The sequence below is a fragment of the Ornithorhynchus anatinus genome, chromosome 1, assembly GCF_004115215.2.
Source record: "Ornithorhynchus anatinus isolate Pmale09 chromosome 1, mOrnAna1.pri.v4, whole genome shotgun sequence".
In the NCBI taxonomy this organism is placed as follows: domain Eukaryota; kingdom Metazoa; phylum Chordata; class Mammalia; order Monotremata; family Ornithorhynchidae; genus Ornithorhynchus; species Ornithorhynchus anatinus.
The window spans coordinates 120,131,573-120,154,255 of record NC_041728.1 but is presented as its reverse complement, the minus strand read 5'-3'; the positions used below and the strand labels follow the sequence as shown (position 1 = coordinate 120,154,255).

General features: G+C 44.5%; 1 protein-coding gene and 1 non-coding gene across 2 annotated transcripts in view; both read right to left on the bottom strand.

The window, feature by feature from the left end:
* ITM2C (integral membrane protein 2C) overlaps window positions 1-22,683 on the bottom strand; it is a 93,137-nt gene that overhangs the window by 44,970 nt on the left and 25,484 nt on the right. The gene's annotated exons all lie outside the window — the stretch shown is intronic.
* Window positions 9,043-9,180, bottom strand: LOC114815538. The gene has a single exon (XR_003763327.1). It is a non-coding gene; the product is annotated as a small nucleolar RNA SNORA7 (small nucleolar RNA).

Genomic DNA, 22,683 nt, shown 5'->3' with positions numbered 1-22,683 from the left:
CTATAGGCTGAGGGGGTCCCATGCTCCATTTCTGCACACTTACATATCTGCAATTTTATTTATTTATATAAATGTCTGTCTCCCCCTCTAGATGGTAAGCTCAATGTGGGCAGGGAATGTGTCTGTTCTATTGTACTCTCCTTGGCAATTAGCGCAGTGCTCTGCACACAGGAAGTGCTCAAAAAATACAACTGACCGATTGCAGGATACTAAAGTGCACACTGCTCTCTATCTCAGATAAACAATGAGTCTGGTCTGTTTTGATCCCTGGCCTGATGACAGGAACAAAGCAGAAAAGAAAGGGAGTGTGGAGAGGGAGAAAGGGGAAATGAAGTGTTCCGGCTGTCTGTAAATATGACTTGATCCTGCTGAGCACTGTTAACCTCCCAGCTTCCAAACCCAGGTCCTGACAAGCCCAGGTCCTGAAGAGGTTAGAGCTGGGCTTTAATCTCTACACTTTAAACTCGTCTCTAGACTGTAACCTTGTTATGAGTAGGGAATGTGTCTGTTCTATTGTACTCTCCCAAGAGCTAAATACAGTGTTTTGCACAAAGCAAGAGCTCAATAAATACAGTATGACCACTGCTCTGGAATATAATGAAACCTATGGCTATTAATGAGGCAATAGAAGAAAAACGACTTTGCTTAATTAGCTAGGAAATCTTAGATGGACAAAACCTTTCGTTACTCGAATTAGTCTGCTGACCCAAAGAACCGGAAATTGCTTGGATAAGACACATCCCCACCAGCACACACACTTCCTTCCCAGAGATGCAGCTTCTCCGGGGGACAATCCCTGCTGTGGGATAAATGCTACCCACGTGGAAAGGCAGATGGGAATCAGGAAGGGGTGGAGTGAGGTGGAAGAGGAGAAAGATGTCTATTGTACAAAGGCAGTTGGTCCAAGTGAAGAAAGCACTTCAATCTGTCACCTTCGGACGCTTGAGAAGCAGCGTGTTCTAGTGGATAGAGCATGGGCCTGGGAGTCAGAAAGACCTGGGGTCTAATCATGGCTCTGTTGCTGTGTGAACTTGGGCAAGTCACTTGACTTCTCTGTGCTTCAGTTCCCTCATATGTAAAATGAGGATTAAGACTATGAGCCCTGTATGGCTCATAGTCCAACCTGATTATCTCGTATCCACCTCAGCACTTAGAACAGTGCCTGGCAAAGAGTAAGCACTTAAATACCACAATTATTTTATTATTATATTCTCTCCAACCCCAACATCACAGCACTCATGTACACATCTTTATATTATATATTATAAATTATTTATTCATATGAATGTCTGTCTCCCCCTCTAGACTGTAAACTCATTACGGGCAGGGAATGTGACTGTTAATTCTGTTGTACTAAACTCTCCCTGGCACTTAGACCTGAATGAGGGTGTGGGTTTGTGCATCAAGAAAAGGGAGGTAGGTTAGGAAGTCCAAATGGGTCATGCAAGCCTGGGATAAGTGGACAAAGATCTAGAGATCAGAAGTTTCCATGCAGGGAGAGCAGTTTTCTGGAGAGGAAGTGTTGGGGAGAAGAAGGGTCAGTAGGTTGTGATGGGAGAATGAAAATTCAGGGTTGGGGAGGTTAGATGCGGCACAGTGACTGGTGATGATGGTATCCAATGTGTGTCCAAGATGGGGAGTTGGAGAGGAGTTAGCAGAGTTGAGAAATACAAGGAAGTAGTTGACTGGAGGGAACAGTCATCAAAAGCATCGATTGACACTTATATTCCCAAGGAGCAGTTTAGGGGACGAGGAGATGGAAGGTGAGTTATGGGGAGGGAAAGAAGGGGAAAGCCCCTCAGGAGTGGTTGTCTCAATGGTCTCAATGACAGCGAGGAGGGGGATCTTGAAGGCTGCTCTCCCCTCATTACCAGTAAGCTGGGTTGCCAATAATACCTCTCTCCCCAGGGTAGCTTAGGTGGAGTGCCAGAGAATTGTAACTGAGACATTTGGGAAATCCTGGCTCTTGAAATAGGAATTCCAGGGCGGTCTAGGTAGGAGGCAGGGGAAAGGAGGGAGCTAGCACCAGCAACAGGAACTGTACCAGGAAAGGGGACAGGGCAAAGCTTCCATATTACCATATTACTGCTGGCAGTAGGGCAACTTATGTGTTCAACCCCAAGATGACATAGCCATATAGGCATTTCCCGGGACAACCTAGAGTACAAGTGAAAGCAGGGACCAAAGAGCCAAGTTGATTGTGGGCAGGGAATGAGTCATCAATGTTATATTTTACTCTCCCAAGCACTTATTACAGTGCTCTGAACACAGTAAGTGCTCAAGAAATATAACTGAATGAATGAACAAGATAGGGTGTGAGAGAAGATACTTAAAGGGGGAGAAGGGGGAGTGAGGGAGGAGGAGAGAGAGAGAAATGAGTAGGAGAGAGGAGAGAAGGAAAGAGAGAAGAGAGAGGAAGAAAAGAGAGGGAGGTGGATAGAAAGGGGGAGAGGAAGAGGGATAGGAAGGAGACAGGTGAAAATAGAGGTGAAAAGAGAGGGAAAAGGGGGCAGGAAGAGAAGGGGAAAAGCAAGCGGGAAAGAGAGGGGAGAGAGAAAAAAGGGGAGAGAGAGGGAGGAGAGAGGAAGGGGAGAGAAAGGGGGAAGAGAGAGGCCCAAAGAGGCAAGGGGAGGGAGGAGGAAGAGAGAAGGATGGGGTCAGAGAGAGGGCTGAGGCTCTATGCCACTTCACTTCCCCCTTCCCCTCCCCTACTTCCTTATCTCATTTTCTGGTTCTTCTTTCTTCCCGGAATACATATAGTCATTCATTCAATCGTATTTATTGAGTGCTTATTGGTGCAAAGTAATGTACTAAGTGCTTGGGAGAGTACAATGTAACAACCAACAGACACATTCCTGCCCACAACAAGCTCACAGTCTAGAGACAAACTCTGAATACCTGACAGGGAGGCTTCTGAGAATGGGGGAGAGAAGCAGCGTGACCTAATGGTAGAGCATAGGCCTGGGAGCTAGGAGACTCAGTTCTAATCCTGACTCTGCCACTTGCTGTCTTTGTGACCTTTGACAGGTCACAACTTTTTTGTGCCTCCATTTCCTCATCTGTAAAATGGGGAATAAATCCCTGTTCTCCCTCCCCTTTATATTGTGAACCCCATGTGGGATGGGGTCTCTTTCACACCTGATTTTCTTGTGTCTCCCCCAGAGTTTAGTACAATGCTTGGCACATAATAAGCACTTAGCACCACAATTATGATGATTAATATTCAAATGATGCAGTCACCAAAACATTGTGGAGGCCAAAGCAGTCTGAATAGCACCATGTGCCATTTCCCAGTGGAGTGGCTCAGCCTGAGTGATGTGTTCACAATCCCCGAACCAATTAACTGCCTTACAAGCATGGCCCTTCTCTTCAGCTCATGAGCCGCTTAGCCACAGAGCCTAACTCTGTGTAATCCTGAGGAATTCATTTCAAATGGACCATCCTCCCATTCCCTTCTCATTTTTAGCATTTGCACTGATAAAGTCAACCTAATGGCCACTGCTTAGGGTGGATTGCAAAGAGCATCTGTTAAATGGTAAAAGGGTGGGCATGGGAGAACTCTTTTTATCCAACTTTATTTCAAGGAGTCTCAGGGGAAGGGGGAAATGTATTCTGAAAAGTAATAATAATTATGGTATTTGTTAAGCATGTACTATGTGCCAGGCACTGTCCTAAGTGCTGAGGTTGATACAAGCAAATCAGGTTGGACACAGTCCCTGTCTTACGTGGGGCTCACAGTCTCAATCCTCATTTTACAGATGAGGTAACAGATGCCCAGAGAAATGAAATGACTTGCCCAAGATCACACAGCAGCCAAGTGGCAGAGCCGGGATTAGAACCCATGCCGTTCTGACTCACAGGCCCGTGCTCTATCCATTACCATTCATTCATTCATTCAATAGTATTTATTGAGCGCTTACTATGTGCACAGCACTGTACTAAGCGCTTGGAATGTACAAATCGGCAATAGATAGAGACAGTCCCTGCCCTTTGATGGGCTTACAGTCTAATCGGGGGAGACGGACAGACAAGAACAATGGCAATAAATAGAGTCAAAGGGAAGAACATCTCATTAAAACAATAGCAAATAAATAGAATCGGGGTGATGTACATCTCATTAAACAAAATAAATAGGGTGATGAAGATATATACAGTTGAGCGGACGAGTACAGTGCTGAGGGGATGGGATGGGAGAGGGGGAGGAGCAGAGGGAAAGGGGGGAGAAGAGGGCTTAGCTGCGGAGAGGTGAAGGGGGAGTAGAGGGAGCAGAGGAAAAAGGGGAGCTCAGTCTGGGAAGGCCTCTTGGAGGAGGTGAGTTTTAAGTAGGGTTTTGAAGAGGGGAAGAGAATTAGTTTGGCGGAGGTGAGGAGGGAGGGCGTTCCAGGACCACGGGAGGACATGGCCCAGGGGTTGACGGTGGGACAGGTGAGACCGAGGGATGGTGAGGAGGTTGGCAGCAGAGGAGTGGAGCGTGTGGGATGGGTGGTAGAAAGAGAGAAGGGAGGAGAGGTAGGAAGGGGCAAGGTGATGGAGAGCCTTGAAGCCTAGAGTGAGAAGTTTTTGTTTTGTGCAGAGGTTGCCTATCAACCACTGGAGGTTTTTAAGAAGGGGAGTGACATGCCCAAATCGTTTCTGCAGGAAGATAAGCTGGGCAGCGGAGTGAAGAATAAACTGGAGCGGGGCGAGAGAGGAGGAAGGGAGGTCAGAGAGAAGGCTGACACAGTAGTCTAGCCGGGATATAACAAGAGCCTGTAGCAGTAAGGTAGCCGTTTGGGTGGAGAGGAAAGGGCGGATCTTGGCGATATTATAAAGGTGAGATCGGCAAGTCTCGGTAACGGATAGGATGGGTGGGGTGAACGAGAGAGACGAGTCAAAGATGACACCGAGGTTGCGGGCCTGAGAGACGGGAAGGATGGTCGTACCATCCACGGTGAGAGGGAAGTCTGGGAGAGGACCGGGCTTGGGAGGATAGATGAGGAGCTCAATTTTGGACACGTTGAGTTTTAGGTGGCGGGCAGACATCCAGGTGGAGACATCATGGAGGCAGGAGGAGATATGAGCCTTAAGGGAGGGGGAGAGGACAGGGGCAGAGATGTAGATCTGTGTGTCATCTGGGTAGAGATGGTAGTTGAAGCCATGAGAGCGGATGAGTTCAGCAAGGGAGTGAGTGTAAATGGAGAACAGAAGAGGGCCAAGAACTGACCCTTGAGGAACTCCAACAGTTAGAGGATGGGAGGGGGAGGAGGAGTTGCGCCATGCTGCCTCTCAAGTATAATCACTCTCTCCCCACTTGAAAATTTTATTGAGGGCACATGTCCTCCAAGAGGCCTTCTCTGACTAAGCCCTCATTTCCTCTTTTCCTACACCCTTCTGTGTCACCCTTGCACTCAATTTGCTCCCTTTAATCACCCGTACCTCAGCTCCACGGCACTTATGCACATAACCATAATTTCTTTATTCATATTAATGTCTGTCTCACCTTCTAGACTGTAAGCTTGTTATGGGTAGGGGATGAGTCTGTCAACTCTGTTACATTATACTCTCCCAAGCACTTTGTACAGTGCTCTGCACACAAGATCTAAAAAATACAATTGACTGATAGAAGCAAACAAGCAGCTACCAGAATGCTCCCGACACAATTAATAATAGTCAAATGACTGGAAATCAGTTACGCTAAGTCTATTTCCTTTCTATTTCCCTTAAATTTCTTCAACTCCTTTGTCCATAGCACTGATTTGCTCCTTTTATTCATCCCCCTTCCCAGCCCCACAGCACTTATGTACATATCTGTAATTTATTTATATTAATGCATCTCCCCCTCTAGATTATAAGCTCATTATGGAATGGGAATGTGTCTGTTTGTTATTTTGTACTTTCCCAAATGCCTAGTACTATGCCCTGCACACAGTGAGAGCTCAATAAATACAAGTGATTGACTAAATTCCTGTGTGCCCCCAGGTGTTGGGTGGGCTGGGGGCAACCATTTACCGGTAGTTCCATCAGCTGTTCTCATCCACCAAGTTGGCTCACAATAACGATGTCATTGACTTCAGGAGGGCCCCTCTAAATGGCAGGCCACCTTGAAACAAACGATGAGGTTCATTCTAAAAAGACGGACAAATACCGATCCTGTGCTCTGTCAAATCACATTTACACATAGCCTCATCCCAGATTTCACAAAAGATGCATTCATCTCCTGGGTTTCCCAGCAAGCCGTGGGCTTGAATCGGAGAGCAAAACAAGTGAGCATCTGGCAAGGAGGCATTAAGGAGAAGCAGTTTAATTTATTTGCAAGTGATGGAAATGAATCAACCCAAGAGCTCCTCTGAGTTTAGAGAGGGCTAGAAGAGCATCAGACTGAGTGAGAGCCCAACAGCAAATGGAAACAGCACATTGTCAAGGCTCCTTGGCTTCTGTGGATGGGCCAGTCCTTCAGAGTTGGTTGACTAAAGGAAGAAAATTCAGCTCTCGGCAGGGGCAGGGTTGAGAACTCAAGCAAAGGGCAATGGGAGAAGCTAGAAAATTGAAAAAGCTAAGGAGAGTGGGGGATGGCACAACCAAAAATTAGGGAGGGGCCAAGAAAAAAGCCACAGAACTCTAGCCCAGAAATGCAATCGTGGTCTCTCAGGCATCCTGCTGGGACTTGGATTTACACCACTCCCCTCCCCTCAGCTACCAGTTCCCCATACTTATTAAGCAGCACCAAGAACCTCAAATCTTAACCACCCTTCAGCCATACCTCTTGCACTTATTTATTACCATCATTGGTACTGTTTGAGCACTTACTGTTTACAGGCCACGGTACTAAGCACTTGGGAGAGTACAATACAGCAGAGTTGGTAGACGTGCTTCCTGCCCACAGTGAGCAGAGGGGAAGACTGACTTGAATATAAATAATTGATAATATAAAATTTATAGCTACGTACATAAGTGCCATGGGGATTCCCATCATCTGCACCTGTGCATGAATGCATAAGCAACTGAAAACTCAGTGTTACTCTGATTTCATTACTTAATTAGTAATAATAATATTTATTAAGTGCTTACTATGTGTCAAGCACTGTTTTAAATGCTGTGTAGATACAAATCAATTAGGTTGGACACCAGTCCCTCTGTCCCACATGGAGCCCATAGTCTTCATCCCCATTTTACAGATGAGGTGACTGAGTCAGAGAGAAGTGAAATGATTTGCCCAAGGTCACACAGCTGACAAGTGGTGGAGCTGGGATTAGACCCTATGTCCTTTATGACTCCCAGGCCCGTTCTCTCTCCACTAGGCCATGCTACTTGCGCATGTCTATCCCACTGCTAGAGTTTCAGCTCCTTGGGGGCAGGGGCCATGGCTTGTGCTTTGTGCAAGCTAGAGCACCCAATAGGTACATAATAAATATAAGCAATGTTACTATTCTTCAGTTCTTCCAGTCAGGACAGAGGTGAGCAGGTTGCCAAAGCAGCTACTGCTATTTGATGAGTTGTCTGGTGGGGAAGAGAGAGGGAAGGTGTGAGCATGGAAAGGGGAAGAAGCAGCATGGCCTAGCAGACAGAGGATGGGCTTGGAAGTCAGAAGGACCTGGGTTTTCATCCCAGCTGTACCACTTGCCGGCTGTGTGACCTTGAGCAAGTCCCTTCACTTCTTAATGCCTCAGCTACCTCATCTGTAAAATGGGGATTAAGACTGTGGGCCCCATGTGGGACACGGACTGTGTCCAACTCTATTAGCCTGTATCTACCCTCAGCACTTAGTACAGTGCCTGGCACATAGTAAGCACTTTACAAATACCACACACAAAAAAAGTGTCTCAAAGGCTTGGTGATGTCCAGGCTTAGTCAGTGTAGTAGGGCTGGGGCATTGGAAATCAATCTAGTCTTGGGTTCTCGGGAAAGTGGGTAACTCTGCTTGAATGGAGGCCTCAGACGATAATAATAATAATAATAATGATGTTGGTATTTGTTAAGTGCTTACTATGTGAAGAGCACTGTTCTAAGCACTGGGGTAGATACAGGGTAATCAGGTTGTCCCACGTGAGGCTCACAGTTAATCCCCATTTTATAGATGAGGGAACTGAGGCACAGAGAAGTTAAGTGACTTGCCCACAGTCACACAGCTGACAAGTGGCAGAGCCGGGAGTCGAACCCAGGACCACTGACTCTGAAGCCCAGGCTCTTTCCACTGAGCCATGCTGCTTCCCAGGGATTCGGAAGAAGAACTAGAGACACCCCTACTCCACATTATGGGACAAGAACCAGTTTTACACATGCATGAATGTGGCAGAATTTGGACGTTTTATATTGGCTTTTCCAATTAAATCCAACTAGTAATCACTGAAAGCAACATCCTTGAATGTGAAGGACATCCTTACATAATTCAGATTCTAAACCCAGTGGACTTCCATGTCCTTTACCGCCTTTGCCACTTTCTTGGCACCAAGGAACTAGCCCCATTAATATTAATAGGACACATGGAGTTAAAGAAGGGTAGTCATGGCATACTGACATTTAGAAACTTCAGAACCTGTTTAAATGGTTTGGGCAGGTAGTTTCCAGAATTGGTACTGACCCAGCTCACTCGATTCCCATCCAGGCCTTCCCTCGCTTACACCCTTAGAACACCACCATCACCTGCCTGCATCAAACCCCTCAGTTTCCCCACTAAAGCAGGTTTTCACAGGAACCCAACATAAAATCTGATGGGTCGAGAATCATCTGTGATATTTATCAAGAGCTTACTGGATTTTGGAGCCCTGTACTGAGTGCTTAGGAGAGTACAATGCAATAGGTATGTTTTCATTAGGCCTGTCCTTGTCTTGCTTATTGTTGTTGTTGTCTTATGCTGTCGAGTCTTGTCCGACCCATAGTGAAGCCATGGATCTATCTCCCTCAGAACGCCCCACCTCCATCTGCAATTGTTTTCATAGTGTATCCATAGAGCTTTCTTGATAAAAATATAGAAGTGGTTTACCATTGCCTGCTTCTGCATAATAAACCTGAGTCTCCTCCCTCAACTCTCTCCCATGCTGCTGCTGCCCAGCAGAGGTGAGTTTGATTTGTAGTAGATTGCCTTCCACTCACTAGCCACTGCCCAAACTAGGAATGGAATGGGTATGCCTCTGCTTGACTCTCCCTCCCATAGTGGAGATTGGTAGAGTACTGAAAACTCTCCAGGTGTGACCCTAAGAGGTGTGTCTTGCTTATACCATTGCTAAATTTCTGACTGACCTAAATTTCTTCTTGGGGGAAGGCGGCCCCAAGAACAAGTAAGACAAGGGACTGCACTTCCTCTTTTCTACAGAACAGAGAATAATAATGTTGGTATTTGCTAAGCGCTTACTATGTGCCGAGCACTGTTCTAAGCACTGGGGTAGACACAGGGGAATCAGGATGTCCCACGTGGGGCTCACAGTCTTAATTCCCATTTTACCGATGAGGTAACTGAGGCACAGAGAAGTTAAGTGACTTGCCTACAGTCACACAGCTGACAAGTGGCAGATCTGGAATTCAAACTCATGACCTCTGACTTCAAAGCCCGTGCTCTTTCCACTGAGCCACGCTGCTTCTCTGAGGGACAGAATGAGGGACAGGGGACGAGGTGGGGGGGATTTCAGCCTCATGTGGCTCTACGTCTCGTACAATTGAGAGCGAAGCTTGCTGGCTGCATTGGTCAGATCCTCCCTTGCTCCTTCTGGAAAGAACATGCCATATCCCATGTCTCTGCCATCCTAATCCTAATCAAAGGTCTCCTACTCCTCCGTTTTTGAGGGGGTGGGGGGAATGGTATTTGTCAAGCATTTACTATGGACCAAGCACTGTATTAAGTGTTGGGGTACATATAAGTTAATGGAGTTGGCCACAGTCCATGTCCCACATGGGGCTCACAATCTTAACCCCTATTTTACAGGCACAGACAAGTGAACTGACCTGCCCAAGGTCACAGAGCAGACAAGTGGCAGGTCCAGAATTTGAGCCCAGGTATAGAATTCACCCCAAGTTGGAGTCGTGCAAAGACCAGGCTTGTCCCATGAATCCTGCGGGAACGGAATCTGGGGTCTAGCTCAAGTCGGACCACAGTCAACTCAGTCAGGTTCATTTATTTATTTTCCTCTGCTCCTGGTGTTACCATTGTTTCCACATTTTGCCTCCTTCTCCTACTATTCCAGAACTTGTTCCTTCCTCTCCATCCAAATCACCACCAAGTTGGCCCAGGAACTTGTCATATCCTGGCTTGTCTACTGTGTCAGCCTCGTCACTGACCTCCTTACCTCCAGCCTCTCCCATCTCCAGTCTACACTTCATTCTGCTGCCTGAATTATTTTGCTAAAACACTGTTCTGTGCATGACTCCTCATTCCTCAAAAATCTTCAGTGGCTGCTCATTCCTCTCGGCATTAAGTGGGTAACTCTTGGGCAGCCAATCATGACTTAGTGGAAAGAGTATGGGCTTGGGAGTCAGAGGCTGTGGGTTCTAATTCTTGCTTGGCTACTTTTCTGCTCTGTGACCTTGGGCAAGCCAATTAACTTTTCTGTGTCTCCGTTTACATCTATAAAATAGAGATTAAGACTGTGAGCCACAGGTGGGACAACCTGATTACTCTATGTCTACCCCAGCACTTAGAGCAGTGCTTAGCACTTAGTAAGCCCTTAACAAATACCATAATTATTATTATTATTATGATTACTGAGCACTCACTGTTGCAGAGCACTGTACGAAGCATTTGAGAGAGTATAATAAAGAGTTGGTAGATATGTTCCCTTCCCACAAGGGCCTTAAAGTCTAGAGGTGGAGACGAGTCAGCCTCCAGCACCCAATCACTCTCTCCCCATTACTTACCCTCTCTCTTTTCCCAAGCACTTAGTACAGTGCTCTGCACACAGTAAGTGCCCAATAAATACCATTGAATGAATTACAAACCAGCTCATAAACGTCAAGCCTCATAAGCCTCCTTAACTTCTATTTTTAACCACTCAATCTCCAATGGCTCCTTCCCCGCTGCCTCCAAACATGCCCACGTCTTCCCCAGCCTAAAAAAACCCGCTCTTGACCCCACTTCCCCCTCCAGTTATCGTCCTATCTCCCTACTACCCTTCCTTTCCAAAATCCTAGAACGAGTCGTCTACAATCGATGCTTAGAATTCCTTAACTCCCATTCTCTCTTAGACCCCCTCCAATCTGGCTTCCGTCCCCTCCACTCTACCGAGACTGCTCTCTCTAAGGTCACCCATGACCTCCTTCTTGCCAAATCCAATGGCTTCTACTCCATTCTAATCCTCCTTGACCTCTCTGCTGCCTTTGACACTGTCGACCATCCCCTCCTCCTCCATACCTTATCTCACCTTGGCTTCACGGACTCCGTCCTCTCCTGGTTCTCCTCTTACCTCTCTGGCCGGTCATTCTCGGTTTCCTTCGCTGGCGCCTCCTCCCCCTCCCATCCTTTAACTGTTGGAGTTCCTCAAGGGTCAGTTCTTGGCCCTCTTCTGTTCTCCATTTACACTCACTCCCTCGGTGAACTCATTCGCTCTCACGGCTTTGACTACCATCTCTACGCAGATGACATGCAGATCTACATCTCCGCCCCTGTCCTCTCCCCCTCCCTTCAGGCTCTCATCTCCTCCTGCCTCCAGGACGTCTCCACCTGGATGTCGGCCCGCCACCTAAAACTCAACATGAGCAAGACTGAGCTCCTCATCTTCCCTCCCAAACCCGGTCCTCTCTCAGACTTCTCTATCACCGTCGATGGCACGACCATCCTTCCCGTCTCTCAGGCCCGCAATCTCGGTGTCATCCTTGACTCGTCTCTCTCGTTCACCCCACACATCCTATCAGTTACCAAGACCTGCCGGTTTCACCTATACAACATCGCCAAGATCCACCCTTTCCTCTCCACCCAAACGGCTACCTTACTGCTACGGGCTCTCGTTATATCCCGGCTAGACTACTGTGTCAGCCTTCTCTCTGACCTCTCGTCCTCCTCTCTCGACCCGCTCCAGTCTATTCTTCACTCCGCTGCCCGGCTCATCTTCCTGCAGAAACGCTCTGGGCATGTCACTCCCCTTCTTAAACAACTCCAGTGGTTGCCTATCAACCTCCGCTCCAAACAAAAACTCCTCACTCTAGGCTTCAAGGCTCTCCATCACCTTGCCCCTTCCTACCTCTCCTCCCTTCTCTCTTTCTACCACCCACCCCGCACGCTCCGCTCCTCTGCCGCCCACCTCTTCACCGTCCCTCGGTCTCGCCTATCCCGCCGTCGACCCCTGGGCCACGTCCTCCCGCGGTCCTGGAATGCCCTCCCTCCTCACCTCCGCCAAACTGATTCTCTTTCCCTCTTCAAAACCCTACTTAAAACTCACCTCCTCCAAGAGGCCTTCCCAGACTGAGCTCCTCTTCTCCCTCTACTCCCTCTGCCACCCCCCCTTTACCTCTCCGCAGCTAAACCCTCTTTTTCCCCTTTTCCCTCTGCTCCTCCACCTCTCCCTTCCCATCCCCACAGCACTGCACTCGTCCGCTCAACTGTATATATTTCCATTACCCTATTTGTTTTGTTAATGAATTGTACATCGCCTTGATTCTATTTAGTTGCCATTGTTTTTACGAGATGTTCTTCCCCTTGACTCTATTTATTGCCATTGTTCTTGTCTGTCCGTCTCCCCCGATTAGACTGTAAGCCCGTCAAACGGCAGGGACTGTCTCTATCTGTTGCCGACTTGTTCATTCCAAGTGCTTAGTACAGTGCTCTGCACATAGTAAGCGCTCAATAAATACTATTGAATGAATGAATGAACAAGCCAACACCTCAATGGCTCATTCTTGTCTTTAACTCAGCCATCCTCTTGTTCATGCCTTCCCTCCCACCTGGAGCTCCCTCCCAATTCTCATTGAGCAGACCATGGTGATCCCAATCTTCAGCAGCATACTGAAATGACATCCCCTCCAGGTCCCCTTCCCTAATTAATCTCTCATCTCTCTATCTTGTGGCCCCCAGCTGCCACTTTAACATTCCTGAGTCACCTAAATCCTTGTGTACTAATTCCACTTGCTACTTTATAACACTTAGGACATATGATTTTACTCTATTACTTCATCTCACCTTTCATTTTAGTGCCTGTCTCCCCTCTAGATTCAAAGCACCTTAGGGAGGAGATTATATCTTCTAATTGGTGCTCAATCAATACTACTGATTGGTGATTACTGCTTCTCTCCTAGAGTGTAAGCACCTCTATAGGAAAGATACATATATATATGCATATATATATATATGTGTGTGTGCATGTGTTTGTGGGTGTATATATATATTTATCTATGGCATTTATATTTATCTATGACATACACACTCATAGATAGATAAATTTATGAGTCATAGATAAAATAAATGGCATTTATTAAGCACTTACTATGTGCCAGGCACTGTGGTAAGAGCTGGGATAGATACAAGATAACCAGGTTGAACACAGTCCCTGTCCCACATGGGGCTAACATTCTTAATTCCCATTTTACAGATGAAGTTACTTGGGCAGAGAGAATTTAGGTGACTTGGTCAAGGTCACCCAGCAGACAAGTGCCTGTCATAACATTTCCTGAGTTCCCATGAAGGAAGGGAGGGAGAGAGGAAGTAGTTTGTTTGCTCATGTTCACATCCACTTTCTTGGCCAAGGGAAGTTGCTACATTTTGTGACCGAGCTGAGAGCGAACTAGAGGTGGTGATATGATAGTAAAGCGCTTAGTAGATTATTCTGCACGTAGTAAGCACTCAATAAATACCACTGATTGTTAGAAAAAATAGGTATGTTTAGTAGCGGTAATAGTAGCAGTGATGTTTACTGGGTGTAAACTGTCTCTTTGGGGGGTATTCAATTTATGGAAATGGAAAATATAAGAAAAGCTAAAGTAGAGAAGCCTAAGTGTATTAGAAAGCAGAAGATTTTAGGAGAAAGTCATACATAATGATATTTGGTCTACATAATTGGATGTCATTCTGTCAGAAATAGGATATGAAAAACTGATATGTGATACCCCCAAAAAATATTTGAGGACATAATAATAAAGGTTTCTTTTTTTTTTTTTTTTAGAGCTGTTTTGGGTTCCAGGAAGCACTAAACACCCCCTTCACCTCAATCAGTCATATTCTCCCTCTAGATTATATGCTCGTTGTGGACAGCAAATGTGTTTATCAACTCTATTATACTGTTGTACTGTTGGCTTAGTACAGTGCTTTTCACACGGTAAGCTCTCAATAGATATGATTGACTAACTGATTCCTCCACTACTCTAACAGATAAGAAGAGTGGAACACCATGCAAAATACTGTGTAAATGCAATAACCATCTGAGCACCCCCTTCAATTGCAAGCTTATATACCACTGACCCCATGCAGTCACTGGAAACTCACAAGGCTCTTTGGACTTATCACCTACTAAGAACGCTGTTGCAGGGGTACAAAATAAATACATAATGGACGGCACCTTTTCTTTTATGACCAATCATTAAGGTTGAGAAAAAGAACTGAGGCCTTCTGGCAAGCAGAGCAAAATCACTCTTCACATCACCTATGATTCATTCAGCCAAAATCCATCTCCTCCACCGAAGGGATTTAAAACGTGTGCTGGTTCTTTGTCATCTCTTCGGTTGCTAAAATAGTTTTCTATGCCTCATTTTGTCAGCCACTGCCAGAAGATCAGAGCATGAGAATGTAACAACTTTACCAGAAATGAAGTTAAGGGCATTCAACCCTTCCAAACATATCAGTGTTTTCATATTCTATTTCTGCCAGAATGACATGTAATTACATAGACCGAATATCATTATGTATGACTTTCTCCTAAAATCTTCTGCTTTCTAATATACTTAGGCTTCTCTACTTTAGCATTTTTTGGATACTATTTTCCATTTCCATAAATTAAATACCCCCAAAATATGGCATTTAGTCATGATCAATGTCACCTTGAAATCTTAACATTCATTTTAAGCTCCTTGAGGGCAGGGATGATAGTTTTAATTTACTGCACTTTCCGAGGTCTTATCCTGTATAGAGCACTGTCCTAAGTGCTTGTGAGAGAACAAGAGAGTTGTAGACACAATCCTGCCCTCCAGGAGCTTACAGGAGCATCTGTGGAAAACAGACGCTTCAGTAAAAATAGGTTTCCATGCCCTGCATACAGTAAGCAATCAGCAAATACTGATGATGACGACAATAGGCTGGATTTAGTGTAGCCATTTCCTAATATCACCATTATAATGAATAAATACTTAGTAGGTACTCACAGTGTATGGGGGACAATGCAGAAAATGAGATCTGGTCTCTATTTTCATGGAGATGACCCTTTTCCTGACCCGCCTTGGTCAGTCTAGAATTTGCTACCTTCGCTTTGAGGTACAAAATTTATCTTGATTGGATGGGGTTTCAAAAATGAGGTCTGGGGAGATCCCACAGAGCCTGGGGGTATGCTACCAATCTGGACAATTTTTCAATACTTCGACCTCTTACCACGGGAACCATTTTCCCAACTGCAATAGTAGCTGAGGAGATTTTGAAAGAAAGGCCACTTAGGTATGAAAGAATAAAACATGGCGCTTTAGGCAAAATGTTGAATCTTTAAGGTCGGAAAGCAATTGTAAGCTTCCAATAAACCAGTAACTCTGATTCCCCGCCCCCCACCCCCCAGCCCCCTTCCTGAAATTCAGCAGCAGTGACTCTGCACCATTTTCCTATCAGCCTCTATCAAAAATTAAAATTATCCTCAAAAAATAATTTTCTCTCAGAAAATACCATTACATCCATCCTTCCCAGATCTCTCCTTCTCAGAAGCATATTCTGGTCCTCAAACTGAACTGCAGCTCAGTCCCTTGGTCTCCCCCAGATCTTATTTTGGAAAACTGCTTAAAATGCTCAGACACCCCAAAGTCCATGCCAAATCTGCTGGAGAAGTGGCAACATTTCTCATCTTGTCATTTAAAAAAAAGAATTTTAACTTTCTTCCCATTCAGATGTTTACTTCAGAAGCATAATTCACTTTGCTAAGGACCGATATTGCCTTTTACTTTCCCCTCCTTAAATGTCCTTTCCAGAGCATGTTCTCTATATGGGCAACAGGAGTGGTGGTCTCATATCTGGAATGGCTGCTTTCTCATCAGACATGCACCACACTTTTATCACTGATGTACACTTTAATATTGTTCACTATATTTTTTATGGTATTTGGCAGGCACCATTCGAAGCTCTGGGGTAGATACAAGGTAATCAGGCTAGACCTAATCCATGTTCCACATGGGGCTCACAGTTTTCATCCCCATTTTACAGATGAGTTAACTGAGGCCTAAAGAAGTGAAGTGACTTGCCCAAGGTCACACAGCAGAAACGTGATGGAATCAGGATTAGAACCCAGGTCTTTTTGATTTCCAGGCCTGTTCTCTATCCACTAGACCATGCTGTTTCTCTATATTTTCTGACCTACTCATTAGCTCTGGCAGGGCACATATTCCTAACTATCAGGACAGGTCCTCAGTGACTAGTTTATTGTTTACAATGGCATTTATAGTATATAGTAGTACATAATATTAATTAATATTAGTTTGAATTGTTATTAAGTGCTTGTGTGCACAGCACTGCACTAAGCACTGAAATATATATATACAGGTGACAGTTAGACAAGGTTCCCCTTTACAGGGGCTCACAATCTAAAAATAAGGTGGGCAAGGTTTTAGAGATGACACGATAGGAAAAATGACATAAAAATATAAATATAAAACAACATAAAAGGCCATGGCTGTTCTCCAAATCACACCCATGCAAATCTGCAAAAACAGGCCTTACAGACTGTTAAATTGCTTCATATACACCTTCCCTCTTAGTCATCTGTTTCACAAACCACGGTTCATTGCTCTTCCTCAACTTCTCTTCTGTTTCCTACGTATTATCCTTTGAGGTCCTTCTTGAAAAAGGATTCAGTTTCCATTCCACGTAACAGTTCATTTTGACCTCTAACCAAGTGAGACTCTCCTGGGAATGATTATTTAGCACAGGTGCTTCTTTGCACACAAAGTCAAATTAGTCATCAGTGGACTGCTTAATCTCATTTATAAAGATCTGAAGATTGCGCTCAGTGTCATGAAGGCCTTAGATTATTGCCGTGGCAATTTCCAGCAAACACGACTGCTCCTTTCCCAAATTTAGGTCTCACAGCCTTCGATGATTTCACCACAAGTCCACAATGCCCCATTGGCCATTCTGATCTGATTTCACTGTATCTACACAGGGGGTTAGTAGGGTGCTTGGCACAGACTGCTTTAATACTATTTTCATTATTATTAACAATATATTGTGTTTTAAATAATATTTGTTAAGTACTTACTACATGCCAGGCACTGTTCTAAGCTCTGGGGTAGATCAGGTTGGGCTCACTGTCTTAATCCCCATTTTACAGATGAGGCAACTGAGGCACAGAGAACCGAAGTGACTGTCCACGGTCACACAGCACACGTCGCAGAGCTGGGATTAGAATCCTGGACCTTCTGACTCCCAAGTGATGATGATGATATTTGTTAAGCACTTACTATATGCCAAGCAGTGTTCTAAGCACTGGGGTAGATAGAAGGTAATCAGGTTGTCTCAGGTGGGGCTCACAGTCTTACTCCGCATTTTACAGATGAGGAAACTGAGGCACAGAGAAGTGAAGTGACTTGCACGAAGTCACACTGCTGACAAGTGGCAGAGCCAGGATTAGAACCCATGACCTCTGACTCCCAAACTCGGGGTCTTTCCACTAAGCCACGCTGCTTCTCTCTGATTCAGAGTAGAAGCTAGCACTGGGATGACAGAAGCAGATGACCAAAAAGAAAAAAAAAAATAGTTTGAGGCAGATTTATCTGGATTTGCTTGGGAAGCAAAGAAAGGTCTAGATTCGGGTCACTTATTCTCTTCTGAACCAATTCACCCGCGGCCCGTAATGTACAGTAATGAGATTTTGCAGGCATTTTAGTGTCACAACTCCTTCTTTCAGACTCTGGCTGTCAGAGCCTCCCTCAGAGCATGGCGAAACTAAACTAGAGGCATCACGGTGTCCTGCCTGTGATTTTGAGAGGTCGTTAACTCAGCGTTAGCAAGAAAGATTCAAGAAAATTATCTATTACCTATACAAAGAAGAAAGGTTCAGAGCAGTTGTTACAGGCAGCAAAGCATTTTTAGTGCTTCAATTTAGGAAATAGAAAAATATTGCATACAGTTTCCAAGGCAACCAATCTTCCTGTGCAAAGTACTTAAACGGAGTGTTTTTGCCGTCTGTGTAAGCAAAATTTCCAGAGAAAACACTCACTATGACTTTTCAACTTTAGGCTGTCAATCTTTGGAAGCCCAAAATTGCACTAATTAAGTGATTTATCAAAACCTGAGGCAAGAAAAAGGTCAAGCAACGAATGCATAAAATCAGGCCATTAAATCACCGCATCTACATGGCTTGGAGCACAAGCTTAACCACCTCTCTAATCACTTCACAGCCTCTATTAGAAAAGCATCAAAATGAACTTCTTACTAATTAAGCAATAATTTGTCACCATACAATAGAGGCAACAAACCTCACATTCTGACAAAAGATTTGGACTGTACATTTAGGCAAGTGAATCATGCAAAGGTCATGATTATTCTGCTCGAAAAGAAGCTCCCTTTTAATTTTCACTTTTCAAAGACTGTGGACTCCACTTTTGTCAGTCGGTGAGTCAATCATATTTATTGAATGATTAGCTAACTGTGTGTGAAGCACTGTACTAAATGCTTGGGAGAGTATAATAAAACAGACACATTCCCTGCCCACGAAGAGCTTACAGTCTAGAGGGGGAGACAGACATTAATAGAATAAATAATTACAGACATGTACATCAGTGCTGTGGGACTGGGATGGGGGGGAGGGAGATAGATAAAGGGACTAAGTCAGGGTAACACATCACTTTTGTAAAGTACCTACTCTATTCCTTCCCTAGACTCTGAGCCCCATGTGGTATTTATCAAGCACTTACTGTGTGCAGAACACTGTACTAAGGACTTGGGAGAGTACAATACAATAGAGTTGGTTGACACATTCCCTGCCCGCAAAGAGCTTACAGTCTATAGGGGGAGACTAAACATTCAAATTAATTACAGCTAAGGGAAATGGGAGACTATAGGGATGCATAAGTAATTGCAAGTACTTTGGGGCTGGAGTGAATATCAACTACTTTAAGGGGTATAGACCCAAGCACTTACTGTGTCCAGAGCAATCAATGATATTTATTGGGCACCTACTGTGTGCACGGCACTGTGCTAAGTACTTGGAACATAACAGAATAGATAGATACATTCAAGAGAACAGGACTAAGCACAGAGAAAGAGTATACAGGTACTAGCATACATAGCACTGTACTAAACACTACTAAGCACAGGAAAAGAGTATTCAGGTACTACAGTACAGAGCACTGTACTAAACACTACTACGCACAGGAAAAGAGTATACAGGTACTAATAATAATTCAATAGTATTTATTGAGCACTTACTATGTGCAAAGCACTGTACTAAGCGCTTGGAATATACAAATTGGCAACAGAGACAGTCCGTGCCCATTGACGGGCTTACAGTCTAATCGGGGGAGACAGACAAAAACAATAGCTACGGGAGGGTATAAATTTTGACCGCATATGTTAGTTTCTTACCTAGAGTCCAAATGAAACCTTAATGCCTCCACCTCTAACAAAGAGGGAGGGTTCCCCATATCCTCGCTTTATGTTCTGCCTAAAGCAATGGAATTGTATTGTGGCTACTTCTGCCATAAATGGATTGTGCACGTTGAAAAATAAAAGTTAAAAAAAAAACAACAACACACAAAACCACTCATGGGCACTTGGCCATGTGTTGTGCCCCTGCCTGCCAACTCCACGCCCCAGCAGGAACTGGAAAGGCATGGATAAAAGCGGATAATAATGTTGGTATTTGTTAAGCACTTACTATGTGCAGAGACCTGTTCTAAGCGCTGAGGGAGAGACAGGGTAATCAGGTTGCCCCACATGAGGCTCACAGTCTTAATCCCTATTTTACAGATGAGGTAACTGAAGCACAGAAAAGTTAAATGACTTGCTCACAGTCACACAGCTGACAAGTGGCCGAGCTGGAATTCGAACCCATGACCTCTGACTCCCAAGCCCGGGCTCTTTCCACTGAGCCATGCTGCTGCACTGTACTTAACACTGCTAAGCACAAGAAAAGAGTATACAGGTACTACAGTACAGAGCACTGTACTAAACACTCTACTAACAGTTGGGAAAGAGCATCCAGGTGGGAATCAGACATGGACCCTATCCCTCGAGAAGCTCATGTGGGCTGGACTTGAGGACACAGAAGTGTACTGTAGAGAGTGTGGCTGATCTGATTGTTTTGGTTCCAGCCAGCGCTTTAGCGCAAAGAATATAAATAGCAGACACATGCATGGCTCTATGGAAAGAGCAAGGGGCTGGGAGGGAGTAGGACAACTGAATTCTAGTTTCAGCACTGCCCTGCTTGGTAATTCCTCTTACATCAGCATCCTCACCTAAAAATAGAACTAATGCTCTCAGTCATATTTATTACACCCTTACTGTGTGTAGAGTACTATACTAAGTAAGCACTGGGGAGAGTACAATAGAGTCAGTAACATGTACCTTGCCCACAAGGAGCTTTTAGTCTACAGGGGGAGAGAGACACTAAAATAAATTATGGATATGTACATAATTAATTGATTTTATTTACTGAGAGCTTACTGTGTGCAGAACACTGTACTAAGGACTTGGGAGAACGCAATATAAAAGAGTCGGTAAACATGTTCCCAGACCACAAGGACGTTACAGTCTAGCGGAGAGACAGACATTAAAATAGATCATGAATATATACATAAGTGGTGTGGGGCTGAGGGTGGGAGTACAAATCCAAGCGAAAGGGCAACCCCAAAGTTAGAGGGACTTGGGAAATGAGGGAGTTTAGTCAGGGGAGGACTCTTGGAGGAGATGTGATTTTAATAAGCTTTGAAGGTGAGGAGAGTGGTGGTCTGGCTTTTATAAAAGGGGAAGGATTTCCAGGCCAGAGGCAGGACATAGGCGATGGGTCGGTGGAGAGATAGGCGAGATCAAGGTACAGTGTGTAGGTTGGGGCCTCTCCTTATCTCATAGGGATGCTGTGAGGTTAAAAGGAGATCTTTAATATGAAAGAGCTTTGAAAAGTAAACATTCTACCCAAATACAAGGTATTATTATGAAGCCAGTATGGGGTAAGAATGCCGGTAAGGAGTTAAGACTGACAGATGGATGGATTACGGGTTTCTGAGTGAGCCCTAAGTGGGTCAGGGACTGTGTCCAACCCGATTATCTTATTATCTACCCCAGTGCTTAGTATAGTGCCTGGCACATAATAAGCACTTAACAAGGTCTGAAGCTTTCACTAACCCTCACTCACCCCTTCGTTCGGCTCAAGTGGAGCCCTCCGATGGCACTAATAGCCGAATGATTATAGACACTCACACACCCTGGTGCCACATTCTAAGGAGATCAAGATTAAAATTAAGAAAATAAATGGTCACAATAAGGATGACAGCTGCTATCTGCCTATCTGTAAATTCCCTGTAAGGGATTAGTTCTCCATGTTCTGGGCATTGTATCCTTTCTGAAAGATTCCTGGAACACAAAGGCTCGGTTGTTCTGCTCACTACTGAGAGCATCAGAACATTTTTTTTAAATTAGGCTAGTAATGACAAATGCCTTTAATCGGATGGTAGCTAAGAAAATAAGAACTCAGTAAAAGATATGAAAAGTGAAGTCTCCAAAGAAAACATTAAGTCTTTTGTTGATTTGAACAGTGACTACCCCTAAATAACAAAGAGCTGCACCTAAGAGCCACGGAACATGACTAAGGGTTAATAACCCTAATGATATTCAATCGACCTGTGGCATTTATTAAGCACTTACTGTGTTCATAGCACTGTACTAAGCACTTGGAAGAGTACAACCCAACAGAGTTGATAGACAAATTCCCTCCCCACAACAGAGACCAAGGCAGACATTAATATAAATAATTTATAATCTGTTATTATAAGTTATAATTTATAATAGGTTAAATTATACTAATTTATTATCTGTAATTTATAGATATGTACGTTAGTACATATCTATACTACTTACACATTTAGAAGCAGTATGGCACAGTAGAGCCCAGGCCTGGGAGTCAGAAGATGATGGATTCTAATCCTGGCTCTGCCACTTGTGTGCTTTGCAACCTTGGTCAAGTCACTTCACTATTCTGTGCCTCAGTTACCTCATTTATAAAATGGGGATTGAAACTGTGAGCCCCACGTGGAATACGGACTGTGTTCACTTCAATTTACTTGTATCCACTCTAGCGCTTAGAACAGTGCCTGGCACATAGTAAGTGCTTAACAAATACCATCATCTTCATCATTACTATTATTATTACTGTGACGTTAAGTGTAGGGTGAATATCAAATTCCCAAAGGTCACAAATCCCAGTTCAATCATAATTTTTGAGGGCAGGATTGAGTCTACTTTCTCTGTTGTACTCTCCCAAAAGCTTAATACCCAGGGTAAGTTTTCAGTAAATATCACCAATCAATTAATAAAAATGATGGCACTCAGTGCATGCTCTGTGCTAAATTCTGGGGTTCATACAAGGATATGAGATTGGACTCAGCCCC